At 45.3% G+C, this 19,752-nt stretch overlaps 1 protein-coding gene across 1 annotated transcript in view; it reads left to right on the top strand.

The window, feature by feature from the left end:
• LOC130486578 (zinc finger protein 239-like) overlaps nucleotides 1–19,752 on the top strand; it is a 110,229-nt gene that overhangs the window by 81,385 nt on the left and 9,092 nt on the right. The window lies entirely within an intron of this gene.

Consider the following 19,752-nt stretch of genomic DNA (forward strand, 5'->3'; position numbering starts at 1 on the left):
GAGCTGGCTACAAGTGAGTATCCTTCATGGCTATGTCAAGAGAACAGGCAAGGAATACCCATGGGACATTTCTTTTTCACTTTTTAGCAACTCTTTCATTTTGTAGAATTATAATGCCCACTGTGAAAGGAGGGAGGGTAGCCTTCTGGGGCCTGAGATCTGGGAAGCTCAGAATCTCTTTCTGGGGCAAGGTGGGAACAGTTACTTAAGAACAACCAAGATGGATAAGGCCAGATGTCCATCAACCCTTCCCTACAGCCATCCCCTAGATGCCTTTGAGCCTTCCCTGCCTTCCCAACTGGTACCTCTTCAAAAAACCATGGGCATCCCCTTTGAACTGTGGAGTTCACTTGGTGAGGTCCTGGCTTCTCCCTTCGCTCCAGCAAAGGCTGAAAATCAGCTCCTCGAGGTTTTTGTCACAACTAGAATCAAACTCTCTGTGCAGTTGCAGGACTGGATGTCATGGTAACTTCTTGTGGTATAGTGATTATGAGAGGTGGACTCTAATCTGGAGAACCGGGTTTGATTCCGCACTTGGCCATATGAAGCCTGCTGGGTGACCTTGGGTCAGTCACAGTTCTCTCAGGACTCTCTCAGCCCCACCTACCTCACAAGTTGTCTGTTGTGGGGAGGGGGAGGGAAGGCGATTGTAAGCCGCTTTGAGACTCCAGGGTAAAGAAAAGTGGGGTACAAAAACCTTCTCTTCTATTTAATCATAAACTGCAGAGAATCAAAAGAGCTGCAAGGCAAATCAAATGGGAAAGTGGGGGGGAAGTTCTTTGCCACATTTCCCCTCAAAGTACATATGGGGAAGGGAAAGATAGGCAGAGTATAAGAACTGCTCACCTGGGGGGCCTGGCAGGAGATAAGGTGTGATCAGCGGCTCAGTTGGGGGGCAGGGGAAGAAGGTCTGATAGAGGAATTGCACATCCAGGAATTAGCAGTGCCTGACTAGTGGCCTGGCTTCTTGCGTGGGTGCTGACTGGACTTTTATCTTTATTCCAGGATCACATGTAGAGGAGACAGTTGGGGAATTCCAGGGTTTCTGTTTGGAAAAAGTCAAGAATTAAGACTCCAAAGGAAACTTTGGGGGTGGAAATGGACCACAGAGGCAGGAGAGAAGCCATGCAGAGAAGAAGGGGGATAAGCCTATTCCTTGCCAAGAAGGGGGCTTCCATGAAACTCCAGGCCAAGAAGAATGGTCAGTCCAAAAAAGGAGTGTAGGTACCCATGCTAACCAAAGAATCAGCTTCAGAGAAAATGAAGATGAAAGTGTGGCCTTTGCCAAGACCTTCAGTCAGAGTATGATCATAATGTCACTAATGCAAATTCCCTCAGGAGAGAAACCACATAATTGCTTGGAGTGTGGAAAGTGATTCAGTCAGAAAACAGCCCTTACTTCACATTGAAGAAATCACACAGGTAGGGAGCCATATAAATGGTCAGATTCCAAACCAAGTGTCTCTGATGTAGGAAGCTTTAATGTACTTTAATAGTGTGTCCTATTGTATACTTTTTTGTACAGCAGGAAGAAGCCCCTGAAATATTTGGTGTCTGGATAGAACTTCAAGTGCAAATCAGACCTCCTTGCGTGGGGGCTAACAGGATCTCTCTCTTTATTCCATCAGGGGATGATCAGAGGAATGAGGAGGATGAAGAACTGCATCAGCTATCATCAGATGAAGTGAAGAATGATGACGTGAAAGGTAACTTCTGGAATCATGGCAGACCTAAGAGGCAGAAAGAAAGCCACATTGTCGAGACGAGGGGAGAACCCATTCCTTCCCAAGGGGTGGATTTCCATGAAGGAATACACATTGTGGAGAAAACCTACAAGTGCTTGGAGTGTGGAATGAACTTCTTGAATCAAACTCAATATAATATCCATTTGCAAATGCACTGTGGAAAGAAGACCTATATATGCCTAGTGTGTGGAAAGAGCTTCCTATGTAGAGCAGAATTAATCAGACATCTAAAAACACATACAGGAGAGATATCTTACAACTGCTCAGACTGTAGCAAAAGCTTCTCAGAGAAATCAGACCTTGTTCAACACCAAAAAAATCAGTCAGGAGAGAAGACATTTGTCTGCTCAGAGAGTGGAATGACGTTCTCTGATGGAAGCAAGGGCAATATACATTTTCCAAAGCACGGTAAATGCTTTTCATGTGGAAAGTACTTCAAATACAGATCACAGCTCCTTGTGCAACCAAGAATCCACAGAGGGGAGAAACATTTTGGATTCTCAGAGTATGGGAAAAAATCCGATCAGAGTGGCCATCTTCAATGGCATCAAAGAATCCACACAGAAGAGAAATCTTTTGAATGCTCAGAGTGTGAAAAGAGATTCAGTAGTAGTGGCCTTCTTCGACGGCATCAAAGAATACATACAGGAGAAAAACCTTTTTGAATTCTCAGAGTGTGAAAAGAGATTCAATCAGAGAGCTCATCTTAAACTGCATCAAATAATACACACAAGGGAGAAACCTTTTGAATTCTCAGAATGTGGAAAGAAATTCAGTAGGAGTGGTAGTCTTCAGTGGCATCAAATAAGCCACACAAGAGATAAACCTTTTAAATGCTCTGAGTGTGGACTGAGATTTAGTCATAGTGGCTATCTTCAACTGCATCAAAGAAACCATACAAGGGAGAAACCTTTTGAATGCTCAGAGTGTGGCAAGAGATTCAGTCAGAGAGGTAATCTTCAGCGGCATCAAACAATCCACACAGGAGAGAAACCTTTTGAATGCTCAGAATGTGGAAAGAAATTCAATAGAAGTAGCCATCTTCAACTACATCTAAGAAACCACACAGGTGAAAAGCCTTTTGAATGCTCAGACTGTGGAAAGAGATTTAGTGAGAGTTTCAGTCTTCAGCAGCATCTAAGAACCCACACAGGTGAAAAGCCTTTTGAATGTTCAGACTGTGTAATGAGATTCAATCAGAGTGTTCGTCTTGAGGAGCATCAAAGAACCCACACAGATGAAAAGCCTTTTGAATGCTCAGAGTGTGGAGAGAGATTCATTCTGCGAGGCCTCCTTCAGTGGCATCAAAGAATCCATACAGGGCAGAAACTTTTTGAATGCTCAGTGTGTGGAAAGAAATTCAGTAGGAGTAGCCATCTTCATCGGCATCAAAGAATCCACACAGGGGAAAAACCTTTTGAATGCTCAGAGTGTGGAAAGAAATTTAGTAGGAGTGGCTATCTTCAACAGCATCAAAGAACCCACACAGGACAGAAACCTTTTAAATGCTCAGAGTGTGGAAGGAGATTCAGGCAAAGTGGCAGCTTTCGACATCATCTAAGACTCCACAGAGGGGAGAAACCTTTTGAATGCTTGGAGTGTGGAAAGAAATTCAATTTCAATTTCAATCTTCAAAAGCATCAAAGAATCCATACAGGAGAGAAACCTTTTGAATGCTCAGAGTGTGGAAAGAAATTCAGGTGCAGTTCCACTCTTCAAAATCATCTAAGACCCCACACAGGGGAGAAACCTTTTGAATGCTCAGAATGTGGAAAGAAATTCAGTCAGAGGAGCAATCTTCGACAGCATCACAAAACTCACACAGGGGAAAAGCCTTTTGAATGCTCAGAATGTGCGGAAAAATTCAGTCAGAGGAGCCATCTTCAACAGCATCAAAAAACTCACACAGAGGCAACCTATACTCTTGGAAATCTACAGAGAAGCATAGAGCTGGAAGAGACTTGAAGAGTTATTTAGTCCAACCACTTGCAGAATACATGAAATTCACTACTACTACCTTCCCCCCCCCCACTAACCCAGGGGGAGAGGAAAAGATAGCCAACTGCTATGATGAGCTCCCCACCCAAAATCTGTCACCCAGCTGCAGTGGTCAGCACTGGCACTATGAAAGAGCAGCAGGCAGCAGTACGGGGAGTATGTGTGTCTGCCAAGGAGGCAGCAGAGGTGCACTTCCATTAGGCAAGAGGACTGTAGTCTATTCACCATGTGTATCACCTCTTCTGCCTTTAAAACCCAGTTTCTGCATTATTTCTGCTTTGGATAGAATTTTGTTTGTATTTCTTTTTAATTTTATCATCATAGGAATATTGCATTTTTATTTACTGAGCTTCTCCTATATGACTATTGGGTTTTTCAAATATTTTTTGTAATCGAGCTTGAGTCTCGGAAAAGTAGGCTCTAAATAAAGTAAATAAAGAAGATTTTTTCTGCTAAATTGAAAGCAAGAGAGAAGGAGACCAAATAAATAAACCTTCTGGAAAACCAAATAATTCATTCATGAGTTAAGCCTTATAAATGTCCCGAGAACAGAAAGACCCATGGCTGGAGCAGAAGCTTTGCTTTGCATTTAAGAGCCTGTCTACATGGATCTGTGCTGTCAGATATGCGTTGCAAGTTCTGTGTTTGGAGCTCAATTCTAGGCATGGGCAGAAACCCAATTAGGATCAGGTAGACTGTGCGTGGGGAGAGGGGACTTTGGCCTTCTGCCATGTCATTTCTCAATTTGAAACAACCTCAGGGGGTCCTATTTGATCCAATGGGGGCACCATTTCCATGGACTGGGTACATTAAGGGTTCCCCAGTGGGGCAAATGCACCCCTGGGGCTATTTTAGGTCAAGAAACTGGCACTTAGGGAAAGCTTAAATTATTTAGGGTGGTTAAGACAAAAACATTGCAAAGAGCTCCAAAAGGAGCTCTCCTGACATGGGGAATGGGCATTAAAATGGCAAATGAGATTCAATGTGAACAACTGTGAAGCGACACATATTGGGGCAAAAACTCCCAACTTCAAATATCCACTGATGGAATCTGATCTGGCAGCGACAAACCAAGAGAGGGGTCTCGGGGTGGTTGTGGATAGCTGGACGAAAATTTCCACCTAGGTTGCAGCTGTTGTGAAAAAGGCAAATTCGATGCTGGCCATAATTAAAACCGGAATAGAGAATAAAACTGCTGCTATCATACTGCTCTTATACAAATCTATGGCGAGATCACCTTTGGAATATTGTGTACAGTTCTGGTCACCACACCTAAAAAAGGATATTGTAGAGTAGAAAACAGCAACAAAATTATTAGAGAGCTACAGCAGCTGCCCTATGAAGATCAATGAAGCTTTTTAGCCTAGAAAAAAGGCATGTAAAGGGAGACATTATAGAGGTCTGTATAAGTATGCATGGTGTGGACAGAGTAGACAGGGAGAGCCTTTTCTCCCCTTCCCATAACACTTGAACCCAGGGCCATCCACTGTTGCTGAAGGTGGGAGACTGAGAACAGACAAGAGGATGTAACTCTTCACACAACACAATTAAATTGCAGAACTCACTGCCACAAGTGAGTTCAACAACTTGGATGGCTATAAAAGGAATGGAGAGCTCTTTGGCCACCATGTGAACAGAATGCTGGACTAGATGGGGCTTTGGTCTGGTCCATCGGTGCTCCTTTTATGTTCTTAAGCCCCTTTTCCTTGAGAAGTGTGGTCCTGATCCACTGACCCAGGGAAAATCTAAAAAGGAATTAGGTCCTCATGTAATCCAGCACAGTCTTGGCTACATAGACTCCTCTCCTAAGTTACCTTTCTCAGCAGGGGGGTGGGGGATTTGAAATCAATAAATGGCAGTACCCTTGTGGCCTGGCAAGTAATTGGGAAATTCCTTCAAGAAAAAAATATTCATGGTGTTTTAGTTTTTAATGAGACAAACAGCCCCGCCCCTTCCCATGGCTCCACAAGGACAATGTTGTGGCTCCGAATGTGAATTTTATTTCTTGAGTCCTTTTAAAATCCCCTCCTTCCTCCATGGAGATGGGGGAGGGTCGTCCTTCCACTTCCATTTTGCCCTCACAACAATGAACAGGGCCACAAGCTCTCTCTAAACAAGGCCAGTGGAAAGCGATTTTGAAGAGTATCCTGGTAAATGAAAGCTTTCTCCAGATTCGTCAGAAACAAAAAATCTGGGAAAGTAATTAGATGCAGAAATAGTACAGTGGCACTAAAGACATGGAAAGAGCATGCATTTATTGACCCTTGCTTACTAACTTACAAGCCACATCTCGTAAACATATGCTTTGTGCCTGTCCAGCTATTTACTATTTTGGGGGGTAAGGAATTACTCAAATCAATTTTGTATTAGAATATTCATAGATCTTTGAGGATGCAGTGAACTTTTAAACTATTTGCCTGTCTCCTGTAGGCTAAATGATGGTCAAAACAAATGAACCCTCTGTGCCCTTAATATTATGAGGGCTTATATTATTACATTTTTTGCCACCAAGTCACATGACTTATGGTGACTCCTGGTGGGGTTTTCAAGGCAAGAGACGTTTGGAGGTGGTTTGCCATTGCCTGCATCTGCATCACGCCCCTGGTATTCCTTTTGAGGTCTCCCATCCAAATACTTGCCAGGGTCCGCTCTGCTTAGCTTCTGAGATCTGACGAGATTGGACTAGCCTGAGCTATCTAGGAAAGGGCTAGGCTGGGAGTTTGTGACCTGGTCCAAGGTCACCCAGCAAGCTTCCCTGGAAACAGTGGAGATTCAAGCCTGGGTTTCCCAGATCCTAGCCCAACACTTTAACCAATACACCACCCTGACGCCATATTATTACATCATTGGAGGGATAAATGCCCATCTCCTGTAATCCAACGGACTGAAGATCTTACAGCCTTATGAACATTTGAATGTATTGCATATAGATGACCGTTATGCATTGCCATATGTTTAGATATTTTATAGATAAGCCTTTCATAGAGGTTTATCTGTAGACTTGTTTTTAATATCTGTAGACATTGTTTTATATTTTCTATTTTTTGTCTGAAAAACACTTTTAAAAAACCACACAGGAGTATGGACATACATAAAGTTCTTTAGGACTCTCAGATCGAAACCTGTGGATGATCCTTCAGGCTTCATCTGCTAACACTGCAATAGGGCAGGAAATTGGAGCAGGAGGCAACCTGCAGGCCTCCTCTCCCAGTGGAAGGGGGATCCCAATCAAGGCAAACCAATTCCCAAAGTAAGAGATAAAACCATTTTGGGATAGGGAGGAGTTATCTGGCTTGAGCATTTAAAGGAGGACATGGACCAGCCCATTACTCCACGATGTTCCCTTCTCTTCCCCCCCTCCACCTGAGCTGGAGAGCTCAGCCCCATCTCCACCCCAGGCCGTCACACACTCAAGACCCACACAACAGAAGATCCTCCCTGCTTGTCCTGCCTCAAGAGGACCTCTTAGGCTAGGTTCACCGCCTGAGAGCAGCTCTTGGGGGCCCTTTCCCTCACCCTGGATCTCTGAGGAAAGGATGCTCAGCAGCTGCTCCAAGATCAAGAGCTCCAGGATCTTCTCCTTGTGGTGGTTCTCCAGTATTAAGTATTTGAAGGGCTGTCACTTAGAGGATGGCAGGGAGCTGTTCCTGTTGACAGCAGAGGATAGGATTCGCAATAATGGGTTTAAATTGCGGGCGGAAAGGTACCGGCTGGATATTAGGGGGAAACGTTTTTTACAGTAAGAGTTGTTCAACAGTGGAATCGGCTACCTAGGGAGGTGGTGAGCCCCCCTTCACTGGCAGTCTTTAAACAGAGTCTGGAAAATCCTTGTCAGGGATGCTCTAGATTGATCCTGCATTAAGCAGGGGGTTGGGCTAGATGGCCTGTATGGCCCCTTCCAACTCTATGAATCTCTTGATTTTTCACTCTCAGCAACCCACGGCCAGTTTCCCACAGTCAGCTGTAAGCCCCCCCCCCCATGACCCCTCAGCCTCCTGGTAACCTGAACTGTTGACACTGCTTCCCTTGACTCATGGCTTCCCCTCGCAAGATAGCTGCCTTCGCTTTTCATTAATCCTCTCCGTCTCCATTCTACAAAAGGCCTTTTCAGCTTCTCCGCTGAGTCCTGGTAGAAGTCGGGTCACCCACTCTTCTTTCAGCCGTCAACTGGCTTTGGCCGCTTGCTCAAAGCAGGCCAAAACGGCCTTGGCCTTCTCCCAGGGGGAAGGTTTTTCAGGCCATAGTGGAATCGTCCTGTGTGACTGAGGGGACTCTACTGCCCCGGGGAACTCCTGCCGCTGGGATTCCCACAGCTGAAGTGAACTCTCCCTTGGTTTCAGTGTGTTCCCCTGGTCTGCTTCGGAGGATCCTCTGATAATCCCATCCTGGAAGACACGAAGGGGCCTTTCCTATCCCCTCTGGTGCTTCCCTTTTGTGGGTCTTCCCTTCCAGTTTCATGCTGGCTGATTGCTCAGTGATGTTTTTCCCACAGAAAACTGGGGGGAAATTACAGCATTCTCGACTGGACCCCTCCCAAGAAGAAAGAGACAGAAACAGGTAAGAGAGAAAATGGATGAAAGTACACATGAACACATGAAGCTGCCTTATACTGAATCAGACCCTCGGTCCATCAAACTCAGTATTGTCTACTCAGACCAGCAGCGGCTCTCCAGGGTCTAAGGCAGGAGGGGTCTTATCACTTACCTGCCTAGTTCCTTTAACTGGAGATGCCGGGGATTGAACCTGGAACCCTTTGCATGACAAGCAGATGCTCTACCACTGAGCCACAGCCCCTCCCAAAGTAGGATTTTATATACATATTTTTTTAAGAAAGCAGGGCTTGATGCAGGAGAGGTGTAATCGTCTCCCTTTGCCAAGCTTCTAATAACTAACTGGGCCAGGGTTTTCTGTACCAGCTCCACTTGCCAAGTTGTCTTCAAAGGGATCCTCCTGTGGACTGCAGTACAGTAGTCTAGCTTTCAGCATAGTGAATTCCTGTGTACTCCAACTGCCAGCGGCTCTATTGAGTCTCAACAAAGTCATATTGGTTGGTTTAGGCCAGAACCAGGGGTCCCCAGCATGCTAAACAGAGGCTCTACCACTGAGAGAAGACTTCTCCACACCACAGGCCATGTGCTGTCCATACCTCCTGTCCCTTGCTAGGGCAATTTTATCTCAGAGGAAGCCCAAAAGAGCGGCTGCATCTCCTAAAATGCACCATTTTTTCTTCTGAGGTTGGGATTTTTTGACTTTTAAAACTCAACAGTGGAGACTTGGAAGCCCACGTCCACCTGTTATGTCCAAGTCTGAAGAATCAAACAATTCCCTTCTCCATGATACAGTCTGAGCTCCACCTTAAAGGACTACACCCCTTTTTGCATTCTGTCTAGAAAATCCTGCTTTTTAAAAAACTAATAGCCTGTGTGGTTAAAACTCTTGTTTTAATCATGTTGTGAAAAAGGACCCAATTTTATGGGTGTTTCTTTCAAGCCCAGGAAAATCACCTCTCTAATACTGGAAGTAAAGAGGCTGGTTGTGGTTACACAGTGGGGATGACTAGGCAGTCTGTTCATGGTCAGAGGCAGGAACCAAAAGAAGATTTTGGAAGTGTTAAACCATTATGGTCCCATGGGAGTATGCTATGTAACAGCCCTCCTCCCATGGATAATCCCTTTGTCTCTTATATCTTTGCTGTAGTTGGACATCTCCTCCTGCTCAAAAGGAACCCCATGCAGTATTAGTAAGCAAAAGAGCCTTTTCAGGAGCTCTTTTCCCGTTGCTTTCAGGCTTCCACAGGAGCTCAGTTAAATGGAGACCCAGAGAGGGCAGGGACCTCTCTCAGACTGGGGGGGGGGTCTCCTTGGGCCAGCTCTACTCTCCCCCCACACACCCCACCACCACAAAACTCTTGTTTAATTAATGACATTTTTCAAATTAAGGAAATAATTAAATGTGCCTTGCTGGCCACTAAATTCTGCTTCCTAATGTAAAGGCTGTGGTTGATCTATGGGGTTAGCATGGCACTCTGTTGCAATAGTAAACTAGGCTGAAAAGGGAATAAAATGCTACCCCACAAGGGTCAGGAAACATTCACCCAATGCTTATAAAAGACTATAAGCTCTACAGAAAATAAGTAAACACTTTAACTATGACACGAACGTCTTGGCAGTGTTGCTTTGGGTTGCGAGCAACACCAAAATGGCAGCCAAGAATCTTATTTTTATTTTATTTTAATTTTAGACTTATATCCCACCCCTCTCCAGGGTCACATGGCTTAGGGCGGCTCACAGCAATTCAATAGACTTCTCATTTAATAACAAAATGTACAAAATCTTAAAAATACAAGACAGTAAGGTAAAATAAAGCATCATCAATTAGCACCCGGCAAGCTACAATCTGAGAGCCAGAATGGCTCTGAAATTTAATTTGCTTATCACATCAACAGGTTTATACAGGAAAAGCAGCACTCTTTATCTTATGCTAAATCTTTCTAACTTAGACGTGAACATCTAGATAAATTGTTGGTTCTTAACCACAGATGTGTCTAAAACTGTGATATGTGCTCATTAACTTTTTAAGCAAGATTAAAAGTCCAAACTGAACTGTTAATTAAAAGACAATAAATCTAATATTTTCAGTAACTGTCCAAGTTAAAAGAAAACCCTTATGTCATCAGATTCACCATCTGACGAACCCAACGCAAGTTCACAACTACACAAAAACATGCAGGATCACAGGTTTCTTACCTGTGTGGGTTCTTAGATGCCATTGAAGATGGCCTTTATGACCAAATCTCCAGGCTCCTGATCATCCTCTTTGCTCTCCTCTGCACTCGCTCCATTCTGTCCACATTCTTTTTGGAGTGCGGCCTCCAGAACAGCGTACAGTACTGCAGGTGTGGCCTGACCAACGCAGTGTACAGCAGGACTATGACATCTTGCAATTTGGATGTTATGCCTCTGTTGATATACCCCAAGATTGCATTAGCCTTTTTTGCCAATGAATCAAACAGGCAGCTCATATTCAGTTTCCTGTCCACTTATGTGTGTGTGTGTGTAAAGTGCTGTCAAGTCGCAGTCGACTTTTGGCGACCCCTTTATGGGGTTTTCATGGCAAGAGACTAATAGAGGTGGTTTGCCAGTGCCTTCCTCTGCACAGCAACCCTGGTATTCCTTGGTGGTCTCCCATCCAAATACTAACCAGGGCTGACCCTGCTTAGCTTCTGAGATCAGGCTAGCCTATGAATTTTTTTTTACAGTAAGAGTAGTTCAGCAGTGGAATCAGCTGCCTAGGGACGTGGTGAGCTCCCCATCACTGGCAGTCTTCAAGCAGTGGCTACATGAACATTTGTCAGGGATGCGTTGGGCTGATCCTGCATTGAGCAGGGGGTTAGACTAGATGGCCTCTAGGACCCCTTCCAACTCTTATGATTCTATGCATTCGTCCAGGACTGGATCCAGCCTCAGTCCTCCAACTCTCCTTTAATAAAAAGAACCCTATATCTCAAAACAGTATATGGGGTGTTTGGGGCAAAAAAGTTAAACATTGGAAAAATTTATCAACCCACATTTTCCTCTCAACCTTCTGAAGTACGCAGTCCAAAACAGAGTTTAGTTACTTACATGAGCTTAAAAAGGTATGACTCTGCTCAGCCTTGCTCTGTAATTTGTCAAGTTCTAGGGAAACCACAAAGCCAGGTTGCTGTTTGAAGCAGGAAAAGTACAAATTACAGAGGGAAAGCTGTGGCCTTTTTCTAACCTATTTCACTGTGTACTTGTGTGATTTCTTCATCATTTCCATCACGGAACCACTCTCCCAAGGCCTGCAATCAAACTAACAAATCCACCCCCATGTGGATAACTTCATGCTTAAGGAAAGATGAGCTGGTCTTGAAACTCCTTCTGTAACAAGATAATGAGTTCTTGTATCCAATTAGAGAATCTGGACAAATTAGATTGCTAAGGATTGTACTTGAAGCTGTTTTACCCCCACATATCTCCAGAATCTATCAGTTTTTTTCAATTTTCTTTATTAGGCAAGAAGTTAGAGAATACAAGCAGTTGAAAGCAAACCCTATAACTGCTGCAAAAACAAGTGGCATTAGAATATATAAAGCAAGCTCGATTTCAAATTAGGATCTTAAACTGATTTTAGAAATATATATATACATATATATATTCTATCTGATTAAGATAGACTGCCAAAAAAAAAAAAAGTGAGTTCTAGATCAAATCAAGCCTGAACTGACCCTAGAAGCTAAAATGACTAAACTGAGGATATCGTATTTTGGTCACATCATGAGACGACAAGAGTCACTGGAAAAGACAGTCATGCTAGGAAAAGTTGAGGGCAGCAGGAAAAGAGGAAGCCCCAACAAGAGATGGATTGACTCAATAAAGGAAGCCACAGCCTTCAATGTGCAAGATCTGAGCAAGGCTGTCAAAGATAGGACATTTTGGAGGACTTTCATTCATAGGGTCGCCATGAGTCGGAAGCGACTTGACGGCACTTAACACGCACACAAATCTGATTAAAGGAGCTTTGACTCTTGAAAGCTTATACCCAGAAAATCTAAACTCTTCTTAAAGTTCACTCCAGAGAAATCTGACTTGCTAATCACATCAAAATGTATATACATGAAAAAAGGACTCGGATCTCACACGAAACCTTTCTAATATAAATATCTGATCCCCGTTCAGATAAATGATCAGTTCTTAACCACAAAAGCACATCTGATATATACTCATTATCTGTGTGTAGTCTGTGGTTGTCATTAAGATGTAAAATGGTTCTCCCTCATGTGTGTTCTTAAATGTTTTTGAAGGTGGTCATTCTGCCTGAATCTCTTTCCACATTCTGAGCATTCAAAAGATTTCTCTCCGGTGTGGGTTCTTTGATGCTTTCGAAGGTGGCCATTCTGCCTGAATCTCTTTCCACATTCTGAGCATTCAAAAGATTTCTCTCCTGTGTGGGTTCTTTGATGCAGTTGAAGGTGGCCATTCTGCCTGAATCTCTTTCCACATTCTGAGCATTCAAAAGATTTCTCTCCTGTGTGGGTTTTTTGATGCAGTTGAAGATTGCCACTCCGACTGAATCTCCTTCCACACACTGAGCATTTGAAAGGTTTTTCCCCTGTGTGGGTTCCTAGATGCCGTTGAAGACTGCCACTCCAACTAAATTTCTTTTTACACTCTGAGCACTCAAAAGGTTTCTCCCCAGTGTGGAGTAATTGATGCCGTTGAAGACTGGCACTTTGACTGAATGTCTTTCCACACTCTGAGCATTCAAAAGGTTTCTCCCCTGTGTGGGTTCTTTGGTGCAAAAGGAGATGTGATCTGCAGGTGAAATACTTTCCACATGTAAACCATTTATGTGCCTTCCCATCAGAGAAATACTTTCCTCTCTCTAAGCAGATAAATGGCTTCCCTTCTGAATGGTGGGAACTCTCTCTCTGGTGTTGAATAAAGTTTGATTTCTCTGAGAACCTCTTGCCACAGTCTGAGCAGCAATACAGTACCTCTCCTATATGGATTCTTTGGTGTCTAATGAGCTCTTCTCCACAAAGGAAGCTCTTTCCACATTGCAAGCAATTATGGGCCTTCTTACCAGGGTGCTTTTGCAAATCAATATCATACTGAGTTTGATCTGAGAGATTCAATCCCTGGTCCAAGCATTTGTATCTTTCTTCTGCCTTGTGAATTACTTCAGGGATATCCCCTCCTTGGAAAGGAATGGGTTTTCTACTCTTCTTCTCTCCATGACTTTCATCCGGTTCATCCCGATCTTCAAAGTTACATTCAGACTCTTGTTCCTTGTCTCTTTCCAATGAGAACCTCTGGAATTCCCCAACAGTCTCCTTGACATCTTCTGCTGTAATAAAGAGAGATCCAATCAGCACTCATGCTAGGAGACTCGCAACAAATCAGGCACTCTTGATCAATGAGTATGCATTTTGTTTACATTTTCAGAGCTTCTCTCTCTCCTCTACTCAACCTGAACCGCTGATCACAACTTTTCTCTGGCCAGGCACTCCAGTAGTGCTGTTTATTTATTCTGACTATCCTTCCCCTCCCTAAAACTCCCCGATATGTACTTTAACGGAAAAAGTAGGAAAGAATTGTTCCCCCTCCCTTCACATTTTCCTTGCCATGAAGATCTTTTGATGATTAAATAGAAGAACGTATCATGATATGTAGCCCTGCAGATATGCAGACAGTTTCCTTCCTGGTGTGATGAGAGTCATGAGATACTCGTTTTCAGCTTCCCAAAATACACGTTTGCTGATGGTGGGGGTGGGGGAGGAGAGAAGCCTGGACCTCACCAAGTTAACCCCCAATTCAAAGGGGACCAACATAATTTTTGGCAGAGGTGCCAGTCATTGGTGGGTCACATAGGTCCAAAGGAATCTAGGTGAGCGCTGTAAGGAAGGGTTGATGGGCCTTCAGCCTTCTTTAGCTGAGTTCTTCTTAAGAATTCTGACACAGCATGGTGGGCGCAGAAACAAACATGGCTGCCACTGGAGATGCCAGCCACGAAACAATTCTCACAGCTTAACTTCAGTAACACAGTACAGATCTTTGTGCTGTGGTGGCAGCTGTTTCCAAAGCAACATTTAAAAATCTGCACAGCCAATCAGATCTCCAGGAGTCAATCAGAAGCCTTGCTGGGCAAAATCACCCTCTAGACAAACCCACTTCCTAAAAAAAATTGGAGGACTCCAGAAAAGTTGTCAGCAAATGCCATGGTGCCCATGGGCACCATGTTGGAGGCCCCTGATCCAACTGTCTACACCAGGAAACAAGAGATGGGGCTTTGTCCTCACCCACTAGAGTTGATCTCAAATTAAGAGCCCCTTTCCCTGGAATATCCAGTATTTAAGCCCGTCAAGAGCTGCAACTCAGCTCAGCTCCAGAAGGAGCTCCCGAGCCTCCCTGATTTCAGGCCCCAGAAAGGCCTCCCTCCCTCACTACCGAGCGAGCAAGCTTTAGAATTCTACCAAACTCCAGAGTTGCTAAGAACTGAAGCAAAAATCCTCCATGGCTATTCCTTGCCCATCCCTTTGACAGAACTGTGAAGGATACCCACACTCAGCCAGCTTATTTGGGAAAGAAATATTCTCTTGAGATCCTTTTGAGAAACTCTCCAGCCTTTCTTAGGACACAAGGCGCCCTAAAGGGAGCAAGTAGCAGGGCAGGCCTCAAAATGATGTATTGCTGGTCAAGATTTTGATTCATGCTTACACCCAAAGGCAGCAATTCGCACTTCTGGCACCCGTGAAAGATCCTTACCCAAAAATGCCATGTTCTCATAGTTCTCCAGGATGACTTCACTGTAGAGAGCTCTTTGGCCTGGATCCAGCAATGCCCACTCTGCCTCGGTGAAATACACTGCCACCTCCTCAAAGGAAAACGGACACTGAAAGAAAAAGCAGATTCCCTCCTCAGAGATCATGCAAGGCAGAGACTGCACTGTGGAAAGGGGCATTCCAGGAGGGAGCAGGATAGAGCTTGGCATGAGTAAAGGGAGGGGCATTCAGAGCTTTTCTCGCTTGGACACCTTAGAAGCAAGTGCAAGAGCAAAAGCCCCCTTGAGAAAGAAGGGTGGGAACCCAGGCTGTCCCCTTCTCTCACCTACCTGGACTGGAGGTGCAGCAGTTGTTTCCTGCCAGCTGGGCTCTCCTACATGCCCTTGTGTCCCACCTAGTGGGAGACAAAGAGGGGGCAGAAATGACATCAAACAACACGTCTCCGTTACATCTGTCCAAAAACGCAAACGTGGCTTTAGTGAATCTGAAAACTCTAGGATAGTAACAATGAGTTTACAGAGTAGCAGGTTTCCACTGGACAAGACATCAAAATAACATCACATCCACCCTGTGCTCCACCCTCAAAGCTCCCAGTCCAGTACTTTGGCCTGCCAGATGTCCTTGGAAAGCCTGGAGACCCAGGTTTGATTCCCCACTCTTCCACCTGCAGCATGCTGGGTGACCTTGGGCCAGTCACAGTTCTCTCAGAACCCTCTCAGCCTCACCTACCTCACAAGGTGTCTGTTGTGAGGAGGAGAAGGGAAGGCAATTGTAGGCCACTTTGAGACTCTTTTCAGTAGAGAAAAGTGGGATATAAACTCTTCTTCTTTGAGCAGGGGCACAGAAGCCAAATTTTTCGCCCCTAGCAATGGGTTTTTAAAAGTATGCTTCCCCAGAACAGAAGGTCTATTTATTCACCATGGCTAATAGATGTGCCCAGATTTGTCTACCTTTCCTTTTTGAGCCACCTGGAGTCCCTCAAATGGAGTGAAGGTGAGATATGAATATTTTAATTCATGTAAACAAGACTGGAATTTCCTGCCATGAATCTGTCTAACCCCCCTTCAAGTAATAGGCCATCAATACATCCTGTGGCCGTGAGTGTGTTGTGTTAAGTGCAGTCAAGTCGCTTCTGACTCATGGCGACCCTATGAATCAATGTCCTCCAAAATGTGGCTGTGAGTACCACAAGTTAAATCTGTGTCGTGTGCAGAAGTATTTCCTTTTACTCCTGTCCTAAACCTTATAACCAACAACTTCGCTATGTGCCTCAATCCCACCTGGGCACCAGGCACCCTTACCATGTAAGAGGCCATCTTGGGCATGCTCCTGGCCCTGCGCTCTCTGCCCTTCCTCCATCGGAGATCCTTCCACCTCAGAGAACTTAGCTTCCATCTTCACGGTTGGTTCCCACATCTGGAACAGCAGCCACGGAGACGGGTAAGAGAAGGAATGGGACAGGCTGAGGAGACGGATCCTGCCCCATTCCCAGACTCTCCTCCCCTGCATTGGCCAGGAGAGCTGCTTCAACCATGGGGGCAAGAATCAGGGTTGGGTTTTCTTCCCAGCCTAGTGAATTCTCTACAGGCATAAATATCTTAGGATAAGGTCGTTGCTTGAAGAGAGTGAATGAAACTCCCTCACCTGCTCTGCCTGCCTCTTCTCCTCTGCCTGACTCAGGAGGAAACCTTCGGCCAGGGCCACGGCCTGGGAGCTGGTCTCTGGCTCGCATCCTCTCACCCAGCACTGCATTTCCTGGGGCAGGGTGGCCAGGAACTGCTCCAGGATCACCAGGTCCAGGATCTGCTTCTTGGTGTTCCTCTCCGGCTTCAACCAGTGGTTGCAAAGTCCATGAAGCTGGCTGCAAACCTCTCGGGGCCCATCAGCGTCATTGTAACAGAACTTCCGGAAGCATCGCCTATGTACATCTGAGTTCACAGGGTCTTCAGCCAGGATCTCTGGAACAGCTCTTTCCCAGAATTCAACTTCACTCCCAGCCTGGGTAGGAAGGGAGCCTTTCCTTGATCTCTTGCCAACTCCAGGTCCTTCTGGGTTGGGCTCTTCCATCTCCTCCCCTTTGTCTTCTATAGCCTCCATGAAGAGGGAGAGTAAAATATATCAAAAAGGCAGAAAGAAACCAAAAGAGAAGGGGGCTACGTCACCCACCCGGGTAAAGAGACACGTTAAGGGCTGCCCTGTTGAATCAGGAGGAGTGTCTTTATTGTAGTTTGCGGGTCAGGATTAACATCATTGTGCTATATTATGCACTAGGCTTCTTTTTAGACATGCCTGTTTGGTCCTTCAGAAAAACGTCTCTATCAGGCTCTTTAAAAATCTGTTGGGGATGTTATGAACTTGGCTTCTGATTAGGGTTTCCAGCTCGGGTTTGGCAAATTCCTGTACGTTTTGGAGGTGGAGCCTGAGGATGGCAGGGTTTGGGGAGGGAAGGGAGCTCAGGGTATAAATGCCATAGAATCCAAAACTTCCACCGTGGCCACTTTCTCCAGGTGAACAGATCTCTACCGCCCGGGGGTCAGTTGTAATCCCGGGAGATCTCCAGCCTCCACCTGGCAGTTGGCATCCCTACCTCTAATTTCTAGGGCTCAGCCTGTCTAGGGGTGAATCTCAAGGAACACTGGAGCCCCTGGACCCAATGACACGGTGGGCAATAGCTCTGTCCAAGCAGCCAGGAAGGGGGTGGGGGGCAGAGGGGCGTCAGGCCTCTCCAATGCAAGCCAGAAAAGTTGCTGGGATGAACAAGAGCAGGGTGATGCAACGCTCCCCCCCCCCCCCAGGGAACAGCAGATGGTGCGGGAGGGAGAGAGAAACACTGGCCATTTATTCATGGAAGGTTTTGCATTGGATGGGTCACTCTATAGATGCACTTTTCCCCCCATCTGAATTCTCAAAACTCTGCATGGCGGCTTATTGTTGAGTTTTGAGAATAGGGATGGGGGGGGGGGAAAGTGCATCTAAAGAGTGGCAAATCCAATGCAAAACCTTCCATGAATAAATGGCCACTAGCTAAAATGCGATCGGCACGAATGATTCCTCCCGGGCGACGATGCCTGGGACTCCCTTATGACCACCCTGGCTAAGGATTTATTTTTATTTGCAAAATTCAGACCCCCGGCTCTCTGCCCCCACAAGGGTCCCCACGGCGACTAACAAATTAAAGCATTAAGAGTACTGCACTGGAAGAGTTTTTAATATCCTCCCCCCCCCCCGGGAACATTTCTCTCCTCCGAGAATGACTTACTTGTGAGTAAACCTTCCCAGGGATCCGGCTGCAAGGCTTTTTCCTGCTCTTGCTTGTCTGGAGCCCTCCCAGTCCTCCCAGTCCTCCCTCCCAATTCAATAGCAAAGCCCCCTCCCGCAGAAAAGAGCCTTTCCTCTTTCTAGACCCTCCCCTCCCCTCCCCTCCCCTCCCCTTGCTCGGCATCTCTAGCAAACAACTCCATCACTTTAACCCTTCTGTGCTATGTGTGTGTGTTTGTGTGTGTGTTAAGTGCCGTCAGGCGACCCTATGAATGAAAGTCCTCCAAAATGCCCTATCTTTGACAGCCTTGCTCAGATCTTGCAAATTGAAGGCTGTGGCTTCCTTTATAGAGTCAATCCATCTCTTGTTGGGTCTTCCTCTTTTCCTGCTGCCCTCCACTTTTCCTAGCATGACTGTCTTTCCCAGTGACTCTTGTCGTCTCGTGATGTGACCAAAATACGACAGCCTCAGTTTAGTCATTTTAGCTTCTAGGGTCAGTTCAGGCCTGATTTGATCTAGAACCCACTGATTGGTTTTCTTGGCAGTCCAGGGTATCCGTAACCCTCTCCTCCAACACCACATTTCAAAGGAATCTATTTTCTTCCTATCAGCTTTCTTCACTGTCCAGCTTTCACACCCATACATAGTAATAGGGAATACGATGGCATGAATTAATCTAGTCTTGGTGGCCAGTGACACATCCTTACACCTCAAAATCTTTTCTAGCTCCTTCATGGCTGCCCTTCTCAGTCTCAATCTCCTTCTAATTTCTTGGCTGCAGTCCCCCTTTTGGTTGATGGTGGAGCCAAGGAATAGAAAGTCTTGAACAATTTCAATTTCTGTCCTGTAGACGAATGAAAAATGAATCCATAGTTTTGTCCTACCAGAAAGCAAAGCAAGGCAGAGATCTTTCAGAGTTTTGTGGCTGATTTGAGAAGCCCAAGTCCAGTTTGCTGACTCCTTAAGAAGAAATCAGATTGTCCCACATGTCCAAGACTGCAGAAGGGGAAATGGGTTGCTAGAAACAGACAAAAGATCTTAGTTCAGCTAAGGCCAGTGAAGCATGCAAAACTGCAGAAGTCTCCCAAAACTGAAAACTGGCTGGCAGGAATAATAATTAAAAATCCCATATTAATTGTGTGCATGTATGGGGGATTTTCTGCTCTCCCGGAAAGTGTAATGCCTATAATCTTCATTATTATTGGAAATGTATGCTTTTATACTCAGTCCGCATACTCACACTTATAAAGATGCTAAGCCCAGGGTATAAGGGTTAGCATCTAGCACAATACCATATTCTGCACACATATATAATGGCAATACCCCATGTATAAGGGGTCAAGTATTATTCTTTGGTTCCTATTCACTCCTGTGTGATCACTGAGTTAGCATAAACTGGCATACACTACGAATCAGGTGCCAGTGAGATCATCCTTGCGGGCCTG

This window comes from Euleptes europaea, chromosome 1 (assembly GCF_029931775.1).
Source record: "Euleptes europaea isolate rEulEur1 chromosome 1, rEulEur1.hap1, whole genome shotgun sequence".
In the NCBI taxonomy this organism is placed as follows: domain Eukaryota; kingdom Metazoa; phylum Chordata; class Lepidosauria; order Squamata; family Sphaerodactylidae; genus Euleptes; species Euleptes europaea.